The sequence below is a fragment of the Ornithorhynchus anatinus genome, chromosome 11 (genome assembly GCF_004115215.2).
Source record: "Ornithorhynchus anatinus isolate Pmale09 chromosome 11, mOrnAna1.pri.v4, whole genome shotgun sequence".
In the NCBI taxonomy this organism is placed as follows: domain Eukaryota; kingdom Metazoa; phylum Chordata; class Mammalia; order Monotremata; family Ornithorhynchidae; genus Ornithorhynchus; species Ornithorhynchus anatinus.
The window spans coordinates 51,739,616-51,762,663 of NC_041738.1; the positions used below are offsets into that span (position 1 = coordinate 51,739,616).

The 23,048-nt window shown below is 50.9% G+C and overlaps 1 long non-coding RNA gene across 1 annotated transcript; it reads left to right on the forward strand.

Annotated features, from left to right (window-relative positions):
* The first annotated feature begins 1,148 nt into the window (after positions 1-1,148).
* Positions 1,149-2,978, forward strand: LOC120638670. The gene is made up of 2 exons (XR_005660515.1): positions 1,149-1,292; positions 2,844-2,978. It is a non-coding gene; the product is annotated as an uncharacterized LOC120638670 (long non-coding RNA).
* Positions 2,979-23,048: the final 20,070 nt, after the last annotated feature.

The window sequence follows — 23,048 nt, forward strand, 5'->3', positions numbered from 1 at the left end:
CTGTTGCCACATGCTTTCCCATGCCCTAGTTTAGGGTCCTGCACTGTACATACTCAATAAATACGGTTGATTGGCCGATGGATTGAGTGATAATCAATGAGTTGCGAAGGGGGTCGATGCCAGATGAATGATGATAATTGTGGTATTTGTTGGGTGCTTGCTATGTGCCAAGCACCGTACTATGCTCCGGGGTAGACACAAGATAATCGGGACCCACGTGGGGCTCACGGTCTAATTAGAAGAGAGAACGGGTATTTGATCCCCATTTAAACCCCCCTAATCTGAGGCAGTCGTGGCCTAGTGGATAGAGCACGGGCCTGGGAGTCAGAAGGACCTGGGTTCTAATCCCCGCTCTGCCACTCGTCTGCTTTGTGTCCTGGGCAAACCTCTTAACTTCTCCCTACCTCAGTTACCGCATCTATAAAATGGGAATTAAGATTGTGATCCCCACACGAGACCCGGACTGTGTCTAACCTGATTATCTTGTATCTACCCTAGCATTTAGCAGTGTCTGGCACATAGTAAACGCTTCACCAAATACCATAAAAAAGGCCAAACCGTCTCTTTTGGGATGTTAATATCATGACTCCCTAAGGGCTGGTCAGTGGCAGGGGTTTTTTTTGTTTGTTGTTTTATGGTGTTTGTTAAGTGCTTATTATGTTCCAAACACTTTACTAAGTGCTGGGTTAGATACAAGGTGATCAGGTTGGATATAGTATATGTCCACATAGGGCTCACAGTCTTAATCCCCATTTTACAGATGAGGTAAATGAGGCACAGTTATCTGTGGCTTAATGATGGTATTTGTAAAGCACTTACTATGTATCAGGTGCTGTTCTAAACACTGGGGTAGATATAAGCTGATAGCGGTGGGCACGGTCCCTGTCCCACATAGGGCTCACGGTCTTAACCCCATTTTACAGATGAGAAAACTGAGGCCCAGAGAAGTGAAGTGACTTGCCCAAGTTCACCCAGCTGACAAGTGGCGGATCTGGGGTTAGAACCCAGGCCCTTCTGACTACCAGGCCCATGCTCATCCGAGCACTTTGTACAGTGCCCTGCAAACAGTAAGTGCTCAATAAACATGGTTGAATTAATGAGTGAATGAATGAACTAGAGCTGAACAGATTGCTCTTTTCCAGGATGGTGACCAAGAGGCCTGGTCAGGCTCCCGACTTCGGACACGAATGTGAGGAAAATCCTGCTGCTTTTCCGGAGATGTGCTCATCAGAGGGGAGCCGGGTCCCTGTCACAGGAATTTCTCCCTCACCCACCTGTCCGGCCCTTAGCAGGTAGGCACACGGGCTTCTGCCCCTCTTTGCCTCTCCTTGCCCCTTCCTGCTCTTCCTGGCTCCTCCCCCCCCCCAATCTCTGCTCCTCCCTTTGGGCCCAGTACTGCTTCCAGAAAAGTGGAAAAGGGGAAGGAAAAAATTACTTTTTAAGAAGGACAGTGCTCCTCAAGCAGAGTTGGATTAAGTCTCTAGACTGAAGCTCACTGCAGGCAGGGAACATGGCTACCAACTCTGTTGAACTGTACTCTCCCAAATGCTGAGTCCAGTGCTCTGCATACAGTAAGCCCTCAGCAAATATGATCGATTGGCTGACGGATATGACATCTCAGGGCAGATGAAGTCTGGAAGGGGGGTGGGTGATCCTTAAATCCTGTAGATAAGTTTACCTCCTCCTACCTGGAGCCCCACCCTATACCGCAAGTTACTTAACTTCTCTGTGCCTCAGTTACCTCATCTGTCAAATGGGGATTGACTGTGAGCTTCACGAGGGACAACCTGATGACCCTGTATCTACCCCAGCGCTTAGAAAAGTGCTCTGCACATAGTAAGCGCTTAACAAATACCAATATTATTATTATTATTACCATCCGCACTCATACCCATTCCCCTCTCCCCAAATGCTGAAGGCGATTTCCTCTCTAGAGCAGCGAGTGTGGTGGAAGCAAAGCGGGGAGACTGCTGGGGTGGGGTAGTGGGGAAGGAGGGCCTCCTGAGGGTGGAAGCCCTGGGCAATAAAAAAAATAAAAAATAATGGTACTTTTTAGTACCATAATTCAGTGCCAAGTTCTATTCTAAGTGCTGGGGTAGATAAACAGGTTGGACAAAATTCCGGTACCTCTTGGGGCTCAAACTCTTAAACCCCATTTTACAGATGAGGTAACTGAGGCCCCCGAGAATTTAAGCGATTTGCCCAAGGTCACAAAGCAGAGCTGAGTTTAGAACCCAAGTCTTTCTGACTCCCAGACCCGTGCTCTGTCCACTAAACCGTGCTGCTTCTCTAAAGCAGCTTCTTCTTCTGATTCTCAAGAAAAGGTCCCACCTTCAAGATTCCACAGATCCAGGCTGTGAGGGGCTCTGCAGGGACTGTACAGTGACGTTTTAATGCACTAGCAGTCTAGAGAGGCAGCCTCCTAGGAGCCAGGAGATCCGAGTTCTAATCCCGCTCCAACGCTGACTTGCCAGATGGCCCGGGGCAGTCACCTAACTTCCGTGTGCCTCAGTCTTCTCATCCGTAAGGTGGAGATGAAATACTTATTCTCCCTCTCTCTCAGACCGTGAGTCTCACGTAGGACAGAGGCTATGTCCGACATGCCCTACTTCCGTACTTAGTTCAGTCCAAGTGAAGTGATTTGTCCAAGGTCATACGGCAGGTACGTGGTGGAGCCAGGATTAGTATCCGGGTACTCTGACTCTCAGGCCTGTGTTCTTTCTACTAAGCCAGGCTGCTTTCCAGCACCAGATGCTGGAACGAAAGGGAAAATTTAAATCGTCGGGGGGTGCTGAGCCGTGGCCACCGAAATGGTTGATGAAAATTAACTGTGTTATTGGCAGATCCGCCCGGAGCCAGTTGGGTGATCCAGGAGAGAAAGGGTGGAGAGGCAGAGCCAGAGAAACATGAAAAGGTAAATGTCACCACATCCAGCTCACCACATTTTGAAATTAAATCTGGATTGAACAGACGCAGAACCAGGTAGTCAGACAATTAATTAAACGCCACGGAAATAAAAAAAGCAAACGGCTGCACTCCCATTTGAAATCGTTTAAGAAATGTAGTGACACTCAATTAAATGCTTGGCTTTTTCCTGCTGAGCAAATAAGTCGGAGAGAGGAGAATGTGTCCAGGCAACACCTGAACCCTGTTTCATATTCCTCTCGCGTTTTCTGTCGGCAACACGCGGGGCTTTCCTCCCTCGGAAAGGCTTGGGGGAAGGAACAGCTGAGGTCCAGGGCAGTTAGTTGGCATTCCCAGCCCCCTGGCTAGACCCCCTCGGCGTGGGTAAAGCTCATTGTTCTTGGACAGCACTCTGCCTCTCCTACAGCTTGCAGACAATCGGGGGTATCGGCACCGGGAGGGCCGGCCTGATCAGAGTTTGGGGTACCAAGAGGCCCAGCTTCGCTAGACAATCCCTGTGACTGTGTCTGATCTGACTGTAGAGTATTTACCCTCTCCCCTGGTGCGGTGCTTTTGGGTTTTTTTTTTTTTAAAGATATTAAGTATTTATTTTATGCCAAGCGCTATTCTAAGTGCTGGAGTAGATATAAGGTTATCAGAGTCCCTATTCCGCAGTGGGCTCACATCTTAATCTTATTTTTTCAGATGAGGTAACCAAGGCACAGAGACATTAAGTGACCGGCCCAAAGCTGCCAAGCAGACAGGTGGCAGAGTCGGGATTAGAACTCAGGTCCTTTAACGCCCAGGCCCTTATTCTTTCCACTAGGCCACGCTGTTTCTCGTGCTTACTGTGTGCCGGGAACTGTACTAAGCACTGGGGTAGATGTAAGAAAATCAGGTTGGGCACAGTCCCTGCCCAGTAAGGGACTCACAGTCTAAATAGGAGGGAGAACAGGTATTGAATCCCCCTTTTACATATGAGGTGACTCAGGCACAGAGAAGTGAAGCGTCTTGCCCAAGGTCACACAGGAGCCAAGTGGCAGAACCGGGATTAGAACCCAGATCCTTCTGACTCCCAGGCCTGTGCTCTTCCACTAGGCCACAGTTCCAGGCTGTATTAAGTGACTCCACCACACTCAGTCTAACAGAATTAGAACAGTTGGGTTCTTTCTGTCAAAAAGCAGAACATGAGGGGCACCTTTCCCTTCCCCTCATTGACTGTGAGAATGTGGCTAGGGAGGAAGGAGGAAGTGTGGGGTGGGATCTAAACTGAGAATGAATTGAGCACGCTTCAACAGGGGGCATGTAAATCCAAGCACTTAGAGTGAGCCAGAGCCAACGGGGGTCCATGTGGGGCAGGCTGACCAATCTAAGTGGGATCGCTCCAATTCTGGGACCCTCATTTATGATTCTAAAGTAGCCCAAGAGAGCCCACAGCCATGTAGGACTTTCCCAGCTAAAGTGAGGTAAATGGTCAGTAGCCCCACAACATTTTTATACATATTAATAATTTATTTGTATTAATGTCAGCTTTTTTTTTGTCTTAAACACTTACTAGGTGCCAGGAACTGTACTAAACGCTAGGGTAGTTTAGTAACCAGATAGGTTACCAGATAGTAACCAGTAACGAGCTAACCAGATAGGACACAATCCACGTCTCACAAGGGGCTTAACCCCCGTTTTGCAGATGAGGGAACTGGGGCCCGGAGAAGTGAAGTGACTTGCTCAAGCTCTTGCAGCAGACAGGTGGTGGGAACTGGGATTAGAACCCAGATCCTTCTGACTGCCAGGCCTGTGCTCTTTCCACTAGGCCATACTGCTTCTCCTCTTCTAGACTGTAAGCTCCTTGTGGGCAGGGAACGTATCTATCAATTTATTGCATCGCACTCTCCCTAGCACTTAGTACGGTGCTCTGCACACAGTAGTGCTCCATCGATACCACTGATTGATTGAGCAGGCCTGACTTCTGTCCACTTTAGTGGTAGAAATTCTGCAACTCAAACCGAAGCCAGCTGCCTCTTCTCTGTCTGTTGGCCGGGGTCAAAGACTAACATTCCCCCCGCAAGGAAAGGGTGGGGGAGAACAGTTGGATTTGTTAAGCGCTTACTGCCTGCCAAGCACTACGTTAATCTGGTCCCACATGGGGATCACAGTCTAAGAGGGAGAAAAAGTGAATTGAATCCTATTTTGAAGATGAGGGAACTGAGGCACGGAGAAGTGAAGTGACTTATCTAAGGTCACACAGTAGACAAGTGGCAGAGCCGGGATTAAAAGCCAGGTCCTCTGACTCCAAGGCCCGTGCTCTTTCCACTAGACCATACTGCTTCTCTCACCAGTGTTTCCTCATGAGGGAAACAACATAAGGAAAACGAATGTGTACGATACAATTAGCCAATGGTTTCACTTCAAACCACATCATCACTCGAAAGTCTGCATGGACGGGGAGGCCCATGCAGTAGAATGAAAACTTCCACGGGCCGGGAAGGTGCTTTCCGACTAGTGCGTAATGGCTAGCAAAGGGGCCGGGCGTTGGGGGTGAGTCTTTGACTTGTCTTTCACAGTCATCTGAGGGTCCCCTTGGGGCATTCCATTGCCAGTCCAGTCTCTGGCCAAGCAGAGAGGTTCAAATTCCGGGGGACCAGTCAGGTAATCGGGATTTTACTGACTGCTCCATAGGTGCAGAGCACCGTACTGAGAGATTGGGAGAGTACCCTAGAGTAAGTAGAAACGATCCCTGCCCTCAAGTACAGAACATATAATCTGAGAAGCCGAGAATAAGGCAGGCACCCCTTGTTCTGGGTTGACTTAGGAATGGAGGCAGGGGGTTGGACTAGATGACCTCTGAAGAGGCTTATGGCTAGAAATCACGTAATTTATTTCTGGGTTTTTAAATGATCCGCTCAAGGGAGCTCCATCAGACCTCCTCCTCTGGAATTTCCTGGTTTGATCACTGAAAGCAGCATGGCCTACGGGAAATTGCTGGGCCTGGGAGGACTGGGCTCTAAACCTGGGTTTTTCTGTTTGTTTTGTGTTTTTTAATGGTACTCGTTAAGCACTTACTACGTTCCAGACACTTTACTAAGCACTGGAGTAGATACAAGGTGATCAGTTTGGAGTCCCTGTTCCTCATGGAGTACGCAGTCTAAATCGGAGGAAGGAGGTTTTAATTGCTATTTTACAGATTAGATGACAGAGGCACAGAGAAGTTGAGTGACTCGACTGAGGTCACCCGGCAGGCAATGGGCAGAACTGTGATTAGAACCCAGGCCCTCCGCCTCTCAATCCCAAGTTCTCTCCATTAGGCCATGTTGTTTCTCCGAGGTTCCACCACCTGCCTACTGGGGGACCTTAACTTAAGTGGCCTAAAATCACTTAACTTTTCAGTTCCTCAGCTTCCTTATCTGTAAAATGGGGATCTAATACCTGTATTCTCTCCTCCTTAGATTGTAAAGCCTAGGAGGGACAAGGGACTGCATCTGCCCTGATTATCTTCTGTCTACCCCATTGGATGGCACGTAGTAAATGCGTAACAAATGCTATCAACATTACTATCATTATCATTAGTATTACTATTCTTTATTCTCCTGAGATCTGCTTAGAAGTTAAGGCCTGTGGGATGTTTCCCATTTGTCATGGCCCTCCACTGGAAGAGGGAGAAAAGGGAATGGAATCCTATTTTGAAGATGAGGGAACTGAGGCACGGAGAAGCTGTCTTTCCTGGGCCACTGCCTGAGATGTTGGATGCTTCTGGGCTTTTCCCAAGCACAGGCCAGGAGAGCTTGAGCCGTGTGTGTCTGTCCCAGACTTCCTGGTCTCGCCGATCCAGTCCCGGGGTCCAGGAGAGTTTCCGGGCGGCCCTGGCTTCTGCCCCAGCCCTGGGCAACTGCTTTCTTCCAGACCCCGGAAACAGGGACCTTCCTGCTCGTTTCTGCTTTCCGGCTCCATCTACTGGAACCAGATCAGGCCCCCCAACGCCCCCACCTCCAGTTTGCAGCTGAGACTTGGGAGAGAGCCGAGAAGGGGAACGGGGAAAGGGAGCCCGGAAAGGGAGCCCGGAAGCAGAGCCGACGCTCTGCGGGCTGCCAGGTTTCTACCCGGCCTTCACCGGTTCTGTCGCCGCCGCGGGGGGGCTCTTGCGAGCCGCATCCGAGATGACCCCGTCATCCCTTCCACCACATCCCAGGTTCCCTGGTCTCCCCCGGCCGTGGAGGGAACGGGCCCCGGGAGACGGTGCTTTCCGGATCCGGAGCCGGTGAAGGCCGAGCCCATCGAAAACGGGTTTAATGTAGGCCAACGGGACTGACGTCAAAGCCCTAACAAGCGCAAACGATTCTCGTCTCTCGGAGCAACCGGTCCTCGGGGCCCCCTTGCCGTGGCCTCACTGAGTTTCTGCCTGTTGACTCTGGCCTGGGTTGGTGGAGTAGTGTTCTCGCTCCTGGCCGCTCTCCAGTTTATAAAGAGGCAGTAGAGAAGCCAACTGGGTGCAGATTACATCGCCGCAATAAGAAATCAAGGAAAGCTCCCAGCTCTGCCCCAACCCTTCCCATCCTGCTCCAAATCCTTGGTAGGCCAAGAGGGATTGCGGAGAGAAGAGTGACCAGGTCCTACAATCGAGGATGGTTGTTGAGGAGAAGGGAGCAGGAGGGACTCCGGTTAGGCTTTGGAAAGGAGGTCCATGACAACAGGTGCTGTAGGTCAGTGGAGGGGCTTGGAGACTTCTACCCTGAAGGCAGAAGATCCCCTTCTTTCCCATCAATGAGCCAGTCAGTGGTATTTATTGAGCACCTTCTGTTTACAGACCACTGTGCTATGCGCTTGGGAGAGTATAATTAGAGTCGGTAGATATGTTCCCCGCCCACAACGAGCTTCCGGTCTAGAGGGGAAGACGGACATCAATATAAAGAGATGTTACGGATATGTACGACCTAAGTGCTGTGGGACTGAGGATGGGGTGAATATCAAGTGCCCAAAGGGTACAGATCCAAGAGCATAGATGACGCAGAAGGGAGAAGGAGTTGGGGGAAAAGAGGAGTCAAGTGGGGAAGGCCTCTTGAAGGAGATGCGAACTAAGTAAGGCTTTGAACGAGGAGAGAGTAGTGCTATAGCATACGTGGAGGGGAAGGGAGTTCCAGGACAGAGGGAGAATGTGGGAAAGGGGTTGGCGGTGGGTTAGACGAGATTGGGGCACAGTGAGCAAGCTGGCACTAAAGGAGCAAAGTGTGTGAGCTGCAGTAGGAGATGAGTGAGGGTTGGGTTGGAATTGCCAACACGTGGGGGAAATCACTCAATCACTGGTATTTGCTGAGGACTTACTATGTGCTGAGGTCTTGGATTAAGTGCTTGGGAGAATAAACATGATCTCTGAGCCCTCAAGGAGCTTACCATCTTGTGGATAGCTGCATATCCCTCGTCTAAGTTAAAGGGAGCAATATAGCCTAGCGGAAAGAGCACTGGCATTGGCGTCAGGGGACCTGGTTCTGCCATTTGCCTGCTCTGTGTGACCTTGGGCCAGTCACTTAATTTTTCTGTGCCGTGATTTCCTCATATTTAAAATGGGGATTCACTACCTATGTTCCCTTCCCCTTAAATGATGAATCCCTTGCCGGGCAGGGGCTGTGTTTGACCTGATCATCTGTAGCGGGTAGGGAATGTGTCTGTTTATTGTTGTAATGTACTCTCCCAAGCGCTTAGTACAGTGCTCTGCACACTCAATAAATACGATTGAATGAATGGATTCCCTAATGCTTGGCACCTAGTAAGTGATTAAAAAATGCCACAATTATTATCATCATTATTGGTGACTATGCTCTCACAGCTGGAAGGTCAGTTGGGTCTTCTAACTGCTTCCAATGCACAGATGGAGAAACTGAGGCTACAAGAAGCCAAGGCTCTCGCTCCTCAAACGAGGCACGTTGGCCTCCACTTACCAGTTCGGTTCCGCAGCCAGCCGGCGGCCCCGATGGCGGGCGGGGGGGACCCCCAACAAAGCAGGGAGCGAGGCCAGAGTGGAGGGAGAGATTCTTAATGAGGAGAGAGAGCTAGAAGGCTGTAACAGACCCGAGAGCACGCTGCCCACATGCCAACGGGGGCCGGTGCCAGGCAGCGCCCCCGCCCATCGTTCCCGGGCTTCCTCTCACAGCGCCCGCCTGCCTGAATGGCTCTTTGTTGCTCCAAGCTGAATGCCCGACAGAGATGTCTCCTCCGGCTACCCCACTCGGCTCAGCCCCGGGTCCACCGGTCACCCCGGCCGGGCTGAATCCCGCCTTTGTTGGGCGGCCGCGTCGCTCCCTATCTCATTGCCGGCTGGAGAGCTGAATGGCTCTGGAGTCGCTCCGTTTCCAGGGGTCTCCATTTTCCTCCACCGTCCTCTCCCAGACCCCATTTTCTTTCATTCCATCTAGGAAAATGGCATTTCCGTGGGGCGTGGTCGGAAATGGAAGAGCGGGAGTCGGGGAGGGTTCTGGGGGCAGGTTGAGAGATGATGTTCTCTCGGGGAGAATGCTCCACCCGGAAAGGGGCTTAGTCTCGTGAAGAGAAAACCGACAGGGAGCTCGGTGGGATAGATTTTTGAGACTCACAATAAATTCACTTACAAGTCTGAGGAGGGAGAGCATTTACCAGGACAGCGGGAGTAGGTGGGGTGGGTTGAGACCCCGGGACCCATTGCCAAGATGGGATGTGGGCTCTCCTTCTCCGGATCCCTTGAAAGGCAGTCTTCCCAGGGTGGACAAAGAAGGCTGCCCCAGCTGGTAGCGAGACTGCAGACCGGTTAACTCCCGGAGGAAAAAGGAGAGTCCTTTTCCAGCGCGAGGGTTTTAGAATTTTTGAGCACCCCTCCCTTCCCCGGAGACAACAATCCTTGCCAAGGGAGGTGGGATCCCGGGTGTGGATTAAGTTTCCGGTCGAAGGTTTCTGGTCCTTTTGAAGTAAGGAGGTTTGGTTTCGACCCGCTGGGTCAGAGAGGGAGGAGGGCTGAACTTGGGGCACAGTTAATGTCAATCAGGGCACCGTGGTCCACCCCAGAAAGGGTGGCATTGCAGCGGCCGTCAGAGTGATAGACAGGGCTTTCCTTGCCCAGTAAAATCACTCTTTCAGGATTACATCTCTGACAGCCATCTCTGCCTAGATACATATCTGCGGTCTTGTTTTGCCGAACCCTTATCTGTCTGCCTTGTTATCTCCATGTCTTATCATGATTACAATGTAATTGTGGTGTTATATGGTAATACATGCATATTGGGCAATGTGTAGCTTCCTTTTCCAGACCTTTACTCACAGTCGATAGAAGTTTGCTTAAAAGTAAAGCGCTTACTATGTGCCAAGCACTGTACTCTAATCCCGGCTCCGCCACTTGTCGGCTGTGTGACCGTGGGGAAGTCACTTAACTTCTCGGGCCCTCAGTTACCTCATTTGTAAAATGCGGATTAAGACTGTGAGCCTCACACCTCATTTGTAAAATGCGGATGAAGACTGTGAGCCTCACGTGGGACAACCTGATTACCCTGGATCTACCCCAGCGCTTAGAACGGTGCTCAGCACATAGTAAGTGCTTAACAAATACCAAAATTATTATTATTACTGAACACCAGGGTAGATACAAGATAATTAGGTTGGAAGCAGTTGCTGTCCCACACAGTATTCCCAGTCTAATAAATCAATCAGTGGTATTTACTGAGTACTTACTGTGTGCAGAACTCTGTACTAAGCACTTAGGAGAGTACAATAAAACAGAGTGGGTAGACAAGTTTACACTCTAGAGAGTCTAAATCTACAGTCTACGGTCTAAGTAGCGGGGACGACTGGTACTGAATCTCCACTTTACAGGTGAGGAAACCGAGGTCCACAGAAGTTAAATTACTTGCCCAAGATCACACAGCAGGCAAGCGGCAGAGCTAAAATTAGAACCCAAGACCTCTGGCTCCCAGATCACTGCTCTTTCCCCTATGCTCCCTTCTCCTCCTCACTTGTCCATGGGTCAGAATCATCCCTCCCTACCTGCCACTGGTTTAGGGATACTCATTCCTCTTCTTCAGAGCAAGGGAGAGAGTTGAAGTTAAAGCTAGCAGGATTTGGGCGAGATTATTTAATCAATCAATCAATAACATTGACTAAACATTTACAACACGAAAAGCACAATACTAAGCACTGGAGAGAATTAACGGACATTAGTTTAGAAATAGTCCCAAGGGAATGGGGACCATCTAAGACGAAACGGTTGTTAAAAGCCAACCATTCAGAAGAAACAAGAATAAAAACTTTGGAGTCGTAAAAGTCATAAAAGTCTGCCTGAGCCAGGCGCAGGAGGCTAAAGTAGATGATCTCTAAGCTCCCCTTCGCCCTGTTTCCAGAGTTCCCAAGGCTGGGAAATGGGAGTTCCCTCTGACTCCCCCCTGGGAAGTATTTGCCAGGGAAACAGGGCCTATCTTTGGTCTGGTGCTTTTCTTTATTGGTTTAGCATTTCCTGCTGATGGGCCTATCCCCTTGGCTTTTCACTCACTCCCTCTGTCTCGCTACGCGGTGCCTGAGGGGCAAATGGGAGTTCCCTCTGACTCCAGCGCTTAGTACAGTGCCTCGCACCTAGTAGATGCTTAGCAAATACCATAAAAAGAGGCCAGAGGCCTGGGGCAAAGGTCCAACAGCACATCTGTGGCTGCAGTTACCTCAAGGTGGAATTCCTCCTGCTCCCGCTCCCTCTTGTCTGCTGCTGCCGCTCTGCAGCTGTTGTATTCTTCCCCAGAGGTGGCCTCACGTGGTAGGAAGAGTTAGGTCACGCGTTGCTTGGAGGCGGGGCAGAGTTTGGAAAGCCCACCAAGATTTCTAGGGTGGGAGGGGCCGTGGAAATCCCCGGATCAAACCACAGGTGCGGGCATCTCCGAAAATCCAGTCCGGTCCTTGGCCGAGTCCAAGAACTGTGGTGGCACGTTGGTTCAAGATTCGCACTTTGGAGCGGGCAGATTTGGCTACCGAGAGGAGGATTGCTGGACCGGGGCCCCAGGGCATCCCCGGATGGGCCAGAAGGTCACTGGGGAGTTGGGGGAGGGTCGGCGTCCCAAGATGGCGTCCCGTTGGCCTTTGAAATCAGAGAAGTTGGTATGGGGTGGGTGGCTCACCTGGCCCGGGTCTCTAGGAGACTGCTCAGATATCCAGGCAGCACATTCCTGGAAGCTGACTAGGATGAGATCAAAAACTCACCGAAAACAAAGCCGGGCAGGCAGAGCGCAGAGAAACCGCTTCCTCTGGAGGCTCACCTGGCTAGGGAGAGTTTCCTTTTTCCCTGACCTCATTTGGTCCCCTGCCAAGGCCGGGGGCAGCACTGTTGGAAGTCTCTAAAGACGAGCGAGTTCAGGGTTGTTTCCAGCCACAGGCTAAAGCGCCAAAAGGTTCATGGCCTATTGGAAAGAGCCTGGGCCTGGGAGTCAGAGGGCCTGGGTTCTGATCCCGGCTCCACCGCTTGCCTGTTTTGTGACCGTGGGCAAGTCACTTCTCTGGGTTTCAGTTTCCTCACCTGTAAAATGGGGATTCAATATCTGTGCTCCCTTCTACTTGGCCTGTGAGTCCCTTGTGGCACAGAGACTGTGTCTGACCTGATTAACTAGTATCTACACGGGTGTTTCTCCTTTGCCGGCTCCTCCCCTGCTTCCCACCCGCTAACTGTAGGCATCCCCCCAGGTTCAGTTCTGGGTCCCCTTCTATTCTCCATCTACACCCACTCCCTTTGGAGAACTCATCCTCTCCCGTGGCTTCAACTCCCACCTCTATGCAGATGATACCCAAAGCTACATCTCCAGTCCTGATCTCTCTCCTTCTGTCCATTCTCGCATCTCCTCCCTCCTTCAAGACATCTCTACTTGGATGTGCTCCCACCACCTCAAACTTAACATGTCCAAACTTATCTTCCCATCCAAACCCTGTCCTTCCCCAACTTTTCCATCACTGTAGACGGCACAACTATCCTTCTTGTCTCACAGACCCGTAACCTTGGAGTTATTCTTCACTCCTCTCTATCATTCAATCCACATAGTCAATCCATCACTAAATCCTGCAGGTCCCACCTTCGCGACATCACTAAAATCCACCCTTTCCTCTCCATCCCAAATACCGCCATGTTAATATAATCACTCATCCTATCACGCTTGGATTACTGCATCGGTCTCCTTTCTGACCTCCCAGCCTCCTGTCTCTGTCCACTCCATTCCACACTTGGCTCTGCTGCTCGGATCATTTTTCTACAAAAACGTTGAGGACATATCACCCCACTCCTCAAAAAATTCCATTGGTTGCCCATCCACCTCCACATCAAATAAAAACTCCTCTCCATTGGTTTTAAAGCATTCCACCACCTTGTCCCCTCCTACCTCACCTCACTTCTCTCCTTAATTAATTAATTATGGTGTTTGGTAAGTGCTTACTATGTGCCAAGCACCGTTCTAAGCACTGGGGGAGATACAAGGTTAGAAGGTTGTCCCCCGTGGGGCTCGCAGTCATAATCCCCATTTTAAGATGAGGTAACTGAGGAACTGAGAAATAAGTGCCCAAGGACACAGAGCGGAGAAGTGGCTGAGCCGGGATTAAAACCCACGTCCTCTGTATCCCAAGCCCGGGCTCCTTCCACTAAGCCACGCCGCTTCTCCTTCTGCAACTCAGCCTGCACACTTGGATCCTCCGGTGCTATCCTTCTCACCGTGCCTCAATCTCACCTGCCTCGCTGCCGACCCCTAGCCCACGTCCTGTCTTTGGCCTGGAAAGCCTCCCTCCTCAAATCTGAGGGGAATTTCTCCCTCTCCAAATCCTTACTGAAGGCCCATCTCCTCCAAGAGGCCTTCCCAGACTAAGCCCCTCTTTTCCTCATCTCCCACTCCCTTCTGCGTCGCCCTGACTCGCTCCCTTTGCTCTTCGCCTCTCCCGGCCCCACAGCCCTCATCTGTAATTTTATTTTATTTATTTGTATTGATGGCTGTCTCCCCCACTCTAGACTCTAAGCTCGTTGTGGGCGGGGAATATGACTGATTATTGTTGTAATGTACTCTCCCAAGCCCTTAGTAGAGTGCTCTTCACACAGTAAGCACTCAAAAGATATGATCGAAAGAATGATAATGTTGGTATTTGTTAAGCGCTTACTATGTGCAGAGCACCGTTCTAAGCGCTGGGGTAGATACAGGGTCATTAGGTTGTCCCATGTGAGGCTCACAGTTAATCCCCATTTTACAGATGAGGTCACTGAGGCCCAGAGAAGTGAAGTGACTTGCCCACAGTCACCCAGCTGCCAAGTGGCAGAGCCGGGATTCAAACCCATGACCTCTGACTCCCAAGCCCGGGCTCTTTCCACTGAGCCACGCTGCTTCTTTGAACGTAATAGGCACTTAACGTTTAACACAGTCATCGTCAACTGAAAGTGGTTTCAAATCAAAAAGCCTCCTTGCTTTCAGATTCTTGCCATCGTAGCCTCACCTTCCTCCTTATTAAAGGCCTCCCTGCATTGACCTTTGGAAAAAACTCACCTTGATTTTCTGCTGGGCCTAGGGAACTTGAGTTCACTGGATTTGAAGTTCCTTGAGAGCAGGGATCGTGTGGTTCTTGGATGTATATCAGTACCAACAGCTCTGTGGTTCATCAATGCCCCACCCAGTGAGCTGGTAGAGTCTCTGCATGTGGTGGCAAGAGCAGGGGTTGGGAGTCGGAGGTGGTGGGTTCGAATCCCACCTCTGCCACTTGTCGGCTGGGTGACTTTGGGCAAGTCACTTAGCTTCTCTATGCCTCAGTTACCTCATCTGTAAAATGGGGACTAAGACTGTGAGCCCCACATGGGACAACCTGATAACCTCGTATCTACCCTAGCACTTAGCACAGAGAAGCAGCGTGGCTCAGTGGAAAGAGCACGGGCTTGGCGGTCAGAGGTCTTGAGTTTGAATCCCGGCTCTGCCGTTTGTCAGCTGTGTGACTGTGGGCAAGTGACTTTACTTCTCTGTGCCTCAGTGACCTCATCTGTAAAATGGGGATTAACTGTGATCCTCACGGGGGACAACCTGATTATCCTGTATCTCCCCCAGCGCTTAGAACAGTGCTCTGCACAGAGTAAGCGCTTAACAAATACCAACATTATTATTAGAACAGTGCTTGGCACATAGTAAGTGCTTAACAAAGGCCATTCTTCTTCTTCTTCTTCTTATTAATAATATTAAAAGGCGATTTTCTGATGTCCTCCATCTGTGCCTTTCAATTTGACCACCTGCTTCTATCTGTAGGCCGGACCAGGCAGCTGCCGGGCCTTCCTTGCTTCCCAGAACCACAGACTGTGCCCTGAGGCTACGGAACCTCTGCCTTCAGGGGGATAACTTGCAGTGTTCTGGGGGTAGTTTTATGGTATTTGTTAAGCGCTCACTATTTTCCAGGCACTCTTCTAAGTGCCGGGGTGGATTCAAGGTAATTGAATAAGACACTGTCCCTGTCCCGTTGGACCTCACAGCCTCGATCCCCATTTCACAGATGTGGGGGCTGAGGCACAGAGAAGTGAAGTGACTTGCCCAAGGTCACACAGCAGACAAGTGGGAGAGCGGAGATGAGGACCCAGGTCTTAAGCCTCGTTTTACAGATGAGGCAACTGAGGCACAGAGAAGTGAAGTGACTTGTCCAGGGTCACACAGCAGACAAGTGGCAGAGCCAGAATTAGAACCCAGGTCCTTCTGACTCCTAGGTCCACGTTCTATTCACTAGACAACACTGCTTCTTTGGAGTCTGGCCCCAGGGCAGAACTCCTCAGTGATAATGAGTAGTGGCAGGCTTTGGGGTCTCCATCAGAAGGCTAATAAGAATAATAATAATAGTGACAATAATAATAATTAATAATGATGATAACGGTTTTTGTTAAGCGCTTACCATGTGCCAAGCAATGGAGTAGAGAGAAGATAATCGGAGACAACACAGTCTCTGTTCCACTTGAGACTTCCAGTCTAAGGGTCGGGGGAAACGTACTTAATCCTTATTTTTCAGATAAGGAAACCGTCGCTCCCCCTCTAGACCGTAAACTCGTTGTGGGCAGGGAATGTCGGTGCTTATTGTTGTAGTGGACTTTCCCAAGCACTAAGTAGAGTGCTTTGCACACAGTGAGCACTCAATGAATATGATTGAATGAATGAACGAAGTGATTTGTCCAGATTGACTGAGCAGGCAAGTGATGGAGTTGGGATTTAAACCCAGGTCTCCTGATTGCCAGAGGTTCTGGAGAACTCGGAGAAGAAAGGTCTTGGCTAGTCAGAGAACATGGTGGTCCAGCAGCCATCTCTTTCTCTTTTTCATCTCTTTCTCAAGCTTCCCTTTCGACCCCCAACCCCGCTCCCACCAGGCAATCTCGGGGTTTTGATGTGGTTCGTTTTCCACCTCTCAGTGGCACCAGAAACCTCTGGAGATAATAGTAGTAGTAATAATAATGAAAATAATAATAATAATTGTGGTATTTTTAAGCGCTTACTATGTGTCAGGCACTGTCCTAAGCGCTGGGGTAGAAACGAGGGAACTGGGTTGGACACAGTCCCTGTTCATTCATTCATTCAGTCATATTTATTGAGTGCTTACTGAGGGCAGAACACTGTACTAAGCGCTGGGTAGAGTATTGTTTTGTTCTGTTTTGCTTTGCTGTCTCCCCCGGTTAGACTGTGAACCCATCAGTGGGCAGGGATGGTCTCTCTGTGTTGCCGAATCGTACATTCCAAGCGCTTAGTAGAGTGCTCTGCACATAGTAAGCGCTCAATAAATACTACTGAATGAATGAATGATGCAACAATAAGCAGACACATTCCTAGTCCACAACGAGCTTACAAGACTTGCAGGACTCAGAGTCTTCATCCCCATTTTGCAGATGAGGGAACTGAGGCACAGAGAAGTGAAGTGACTTGCCCAGCAGACAAGTGGCAGTGTTCTTTGTTAAGCGCTTACTATGTGCCAGGCAGTGTTCTGAGCGCTGAGATGGAGACAAGATAATCAGGTCCCACAGGGAGCTCACAGTCTAATTAGAAGGGAGCACAGATACTGAATCTGCATTTTACAGAAGAGGGAACTGAGGTCCAGGCAAGTGAAATGATCTGTCCACGGTCACACAGCGGACACCTGGCAGACCCGGGACTAGAACCCAGAACTTCTTATTCCTACGCCCATGCTCTTTCCACTGGGCCACGTTGCTTCTCTCCCACCTCCAGCCCCGGCCCCTCAGCACCCCCGGAGCCCCCCGGCCACAGTCACGGCAGAGCAGCGGCGGGTGAGGGGCGGCGGGTAAGGCCGGTGTCTTAGCTTCCTCACCCATCCACGGGGATGGTCCGAATTCAAAATCAGCCGTGCCGCACCCTGCACCCCGCACACCTGCCCGGGTGAGTCCACCTTAAAAGAGCCCCCCCCCCCCCAAATCCAAGGGAAGTAGCGTGTGCAGAAAGCAACGGAGCAGCACGGAGCGGGCCCCTGCCAGGCCCCTGGACTGCCGGAGCAGGGATGGAAGCGGAGCCGGGCAGAAACTGTGCGGCTCAGCAGTTTCCGGGCCTGTTGTAATTGGCCTGGGCTGAAAGAATTCAGGGAGCTGGCATCAAGCCAGGCCTTCTCCCAGGCTGCGCTGTCGGACCAGTGGCCGGAGCCCAGGACCGTCGAGATCCCTCTCTGGGACCCCGGCGGCGGCTGGGAGCGGGGGCGGAAAGCTGAACCGGGAGCGCCAGGACCCATCCTTCACCCGTCTTTAGGGTGAATAGCGTTACCCTGCTCTCCGGGCCCCATTATTTTAAGCTGAGTTGATTTCTAGTCCCGGGTTCTAGTCCCGGCTTCGCCACACGTCTGCTGCGTGATCTGGGGCAAATCAGTTCACTTCTCTGTGCCTCGGTGACCTCATCTGTCAAATGGGGATTAAGACTGTGAGCCCCATATGGGACGTACACTGTGTCCAACCCGATCGCCTTATATCTACTCCAGTGCTTAGAACAATCCTGGCACATAGTAAGCGCTAACAAATACCACAGAAAAACCTAACAAAGTTTACCATGGGCTGGAGCTCCCTCGCCCCGTGCTGAACTTTTGTGGGTTTCCAGGAGAACGAAGGTGGTCCCTTTGGATCCGGGGCTGTCGGGTTTCTGCGTCCCCCCTAGCCCAAGATGACTTCTTTAATAACAGTGGTGGTATTTGTTAAGTGTTTACCAAGTGGATAAATGTAGTAGACCTAATGGATAGAACGTGGGCCTGGGAGTTACGAGGACTTGGGTTCTACTCCCGGCTCTGCCACTTGTCCGCTCTGTGACCTTGGACAAGTCACTTCACGTCTCTGAGCCTCAGTTCCCTCATCTGTAAAATGGGGATGAAGACTGTGAGTCCCATGTAGGGCATGAACTGTATCCAACTTTAGTTTGGATCCACCCTAGGACTTTGCACAGTGCCTGGCACAGGGTAAGCACTTCACAAATACCACTGTGTGCCAAGGACCGTACTAAGCTAATAATGTTGGTAATGTTGGTATTTGTTAAGCGCTTACTATGGGCCGAGCCCTGTTCTAAGCGCTGGGGTGGACAGAGGGGAATCAGGTTGTCCCACGTGGGGCTCACAGTCTTAATCCCCATTTTACAGATGAGGTCACCGAGGCACCGAGAAGTTAAGTGACTTGCCCGCAGTCACGCAGCTGACAAGTGGCCGAGCCAGGATTTGAACCCATGACCTCTGACTCCAAAGCCCGTGCTCTTTCCACTGAGCCACGCTGCTTCTCTCTAACCCAGTACTGGGACAAATACAAGAGAAGCAGGTTGGACACAGTCCCTGTCCCACACAAGGCTCACGATCTAAGGGGGAGGGAGGACAGGTATTGAATTCCCATTTTTCAGATGAAGAAATGGAGACACAGAGAAGTGAAATAATTTGCCCGAGGACACACGGCAGGTAAGTGACAGAGCTGGGATTAGAACCCAGATCCCCTGACTCCCAGGACTGTGTTCTTTCCTGTGGGTCACGTTGCATTCCAAAGTGGGCAGAAGCATCTTATAATATCAACAGGCTTCACGGGGGATACCTGCCCCCATCTGGGTCTTGAGGCTGTCGGCCTCGGTCCTATTAAACTTGTCTAGGCTAAGTACTTGTGTTGGGGTGGCACGGACGATGTCCAATCGTGTTACCCCCAAAAGGGGGCTGTGGGAAAGGTAGGGGCCTTTAATAATAATAATGATAACAATAATAATACTCGTTAAGCGCTTACTATGTGCCAGACACCGTACTAAGTGCCGGGGTGGACACAAGCTAATCGGGTTGGATCCGGTCCCTGTCCCAAGTGGGGCTCACGGCCTCTATCCCTATGTTACTGATGAGGGAACTGAGGCACAGAGAAGTGAAGTGACCCGCCCAAGGTCACAGAGCAGACAAGGGGTGAAGTGAGGATTAGAACCATGACCTTCTGACTCCCGGGCCCGTGCTCTATCCACCACGCCAGGCGGCTTCTTTGCCTTTATTGGATGGGTGGGGAAACTGAGGCCCAGAGCGGTTAAGTGACAGTAGAGGTCCCGAGGTCAGCATTAGGGCTGTTAGTCCATTGCATTATAGCATGAGTCCATTGAAAGTACCCTTAATTTCATCCAGGCCCTCCTAGATACCAGGGCTCTCCAGACCCGACTATCCTGCCCAGATCCTTCCCTCTGCTTGATCGGCTCTGCCCACCAGCCACCCCTCTGTGACTTTCTCTTACTTCTCTGTGCCTCAGTTCCCTCATCTGTAAAATGGGGATTGACTGTGAGCCTCACGTGGGACAACCTGATGACCCGGTATCTCCCCCAGCGCTTAGAACAGTGCTCTGCACATAGTAAGCGCTTAACAAATACCAACATTATTATTTCTCTTCACTGCCCTGGGGCCCCTGCTCCTCAGTGTTCCCTGCTCTGCCAGTGCTGGTCTCCCGACCGTTGTCTGTTCCTTCCCTTCCTCAGATGGGGCTCGTCGCTCCGTTGCCTCGGGCCAAGCAGCCAGAAGCGGGCAGGTCTGCCTGCCTCACTGACTCAGAATTCCTCCCTAGGTCACGCCTTCTTCAGTCCTCCCTTCATTGAACCCGGAGGCAAGTGTTCCCCTTCCCCTTTCTGTCTTCCACTTTTCCCACCTTGTGGTCGCTCACCCTTTCTCTTGTCTCATGTCCCCAGCCTCCTCCCACCAGTCCCAGCTGTTGTATTTCCATGATTTCAGCCCTCAGTACTTTCTCCGTCATGTTTTCGCGGCAAGGAGGCCCTCCCGAGATCTGGCTCGAGGACTGATCGCTGGGCAGTTTCATTACTGTTCCTCCCTGCTCACAGCCCAACTCCTTTTTGGCCCACTGGATTCTGGGATTGAGGGCCCACCTGAACTTATAGAGAAGCAGCGTGGCGCAGTGGAAAGAGCACGGGCTTTGGAGTCAGGGCTCATGAGTTCGAATCCCAGCTCTGCCACTTGTCGGCTGTGTGACTGTGGGCGAGTCACTTAACTTCTCTGGGCCTCAGTTCCCTCATCTGTAAAATGGGGATGAAGACGGTGAGCCCCACGTGGGACAACCTGATTCCCCTGTGTTTACCCCAGCGCTTAGAACAGTGCTCTGCACATAGTAAGCGCTTAACAAATACCAACATTATTATTATTATTAACTTCCAGGGCCACCCCATCGTGGTCAGCATTGACCACGTGCCCTTGGTCGGTTCACTTCCCTTCTCTCTGCCTCAGTTACCTCATCTGTAAAATGGGGATTGAGACTGTGAGCCCCACATGGGGCAGGGACTGTGTCCTACCCGATTTGCTAGTATTCATTCAATAGTATTTACTGAGCGCTTACTATGTGCAGAGCACTCTACTAAGCACTTGGAATGTACAAATCGATAACAGAGACGGTCCCTGCCCTTTGACGGGCTTCCAGTCTAATCACTATATCCACCTCAGTGCTTAGTCCAGTGCCTGGTACCTTGTAAGCACTTAACAAGTACCACAGTTATTAATTATTATCAACTCCCGCCTTGGGACAAGTGCTGTGAGGGACTCACTGATCCGGTCTCTGCGCTCATAGAGGTGCCAACCTGAGCGATGACGCCTCGGCCTAGTGGGAATCCAAACAAAGTCAAGGCGTCGGTCCAACCTCATCGGGGAGAGGACAGGGTCGCTAGGGCCCTAGGGCCGTTCCTCAGCATGGGGAAGCAGGCAGCTGCCTTAAGTACAGGAGGCAAGGAGCCCCACAGGTATCCTTGCTGATCCAGGAGTGGCCCTCTTTCTCCGCTTCTCCCACTTCCACACCTCGGCACCCCTGGACTTTCATCCTTGTCAAATCACTCCAGTGCCCCACAGTCTAACCGACCATCTACGGGGCACTGGTCTTATGCTATTGAGTCATCTCCGACCCATAGTGAAACCATGGACACGTCTGTACCAGAAAGCCCACCTCCATCTGCAGTCATTCTGATAGTGGATCCATAGAGTTTTCTTGGGAAAAATACACAAGTGGTTTACCATTGCCTCCTTCCGCCTGGTAAACTCGAGTCTCCGCTCTCGACTCTCTCCCGTGTCACTGCTTCCCAGCACTGGTGTTTTGACTTGTAGCAGATTGCACTCCATTAGCTAGCCCCTGTCCGAACTAGGAATGGAATGGGTATGCCTCTGTTTGATTCTCCCTTCTGTAGTTGGGACTGGTAGAGTACTGGAAACTCTCCAGGTGTGACCCTGAGAGGGGTCTATAGGACACAGAAGGGGTCAAACAGATTTTCGGGGCCAGGATTCTCATGATGGAGCTAGGCCTAAAGGAAAAAACCAAGGGTCTGGAAGTCAGGAGGCCTGTGTTCTGATCCTAGCTTTGGGTCCTTTGTTTCACCCACTTTGTGTCCTTTGTGTCCTTGGGTAAGTCACACCTCAGGTTCCTCATCTGTAAAATGGGGATGAGGTACCCCTATTCTCTCCCCTTTGACTGTGAACCCCATTCGGCTCAGGCACTGGGCTTGGCACATTGTACATGTTGAACAGATGCCACAATTTTAATCACCATCCTCCTCATCATCGGGGGTATTAATGAGTGCTTACGGTGTGCAGGGAATTGTACTAAGCGCTTGGGAAAGTACAGTACAACAGAGTCGCTAGGCACGTTCTCTGTCCACCACGAGCATATTAAATCTTTGGCCCCTGGGCGGTCAAATATTAATGTTTGGAATCCCTCGGTTAGCAAAAGGAAAGAGAGAATTTGAGTAGGACTTGGAAAGCAGAGAGTAGGGAGAGGGAAAAATGAAGATGAAAGAGAAAATGAGAGCTGGGAAGGGGGAGAAGAACCAGAGGAGACAATCAAAGGGAAATCTAGGGAAGGAGAAATGAAAGGAGAAGAACCGTCTAGGTGTGGGAGGGAAAAGGGTATAAAACTGCTTCCCCCAGACTGGACCGGGGCCTCGGTTCTCGAGATTTCTAGACTTCAGAAGGGAAGCAGAGCCCAGGGCGGGAGGTGTGGCCAGTGGACAGGCCTCCTGTGAGAGGTCAAAAGGACACAGGCAGCAACCTGACCCTGACTTAGATCAGTCATCCGGAGACCGTGGGGGAGGGGCAGGAGGGGAAGCCGAGCCGGGATCATCGTGTGTGTGCTGTGATGTGCTCTGAAGCTTGGCGGTCAAGCTACCTGGGGAACGTGGAATTTGACTTCAATAGCCACGCCGGCAGGTTGACGATATTTCACGGCCTCTGCCTGAGTCTTAACTGTGCTGACAGCATCTGACTCGACCGGCTAATGGCTGGAGAATTTGCCATTAGGATGTTTCATCGCAACTCGGTGGCAAAGAGCTAAATAAAGGCACCGTTGAGCTGGGGCAGTTGGGGAATTATTACAGGAGAGGGTGTCCTTGCGTATGCTGCCTACTGATTTGTCTAGGTTCTGCCCAATTGACAGCGGCTCCCCTCCCCACACGGCAAGTCACTCCATTTTTCTGGGTCTCGGTTACCTCATCTGTAAAATGGGGATTAAGACTGTGAGCCCTATCTGGGATAGGGACTTTGTCCAACCTGATCAACCTGTATCTACCCTAGTGCTTCATACAGTGCCTGGCACATAGTAAGTGCTTAACAAATACCATAAAAAAAAGGTTGACCGAGGGTGACTGCAGAGCTTGGAGATGGGTCTAGGGGCTTTCTCTAGAACAGAAATGTTCTCTGCCAGTGAGGCA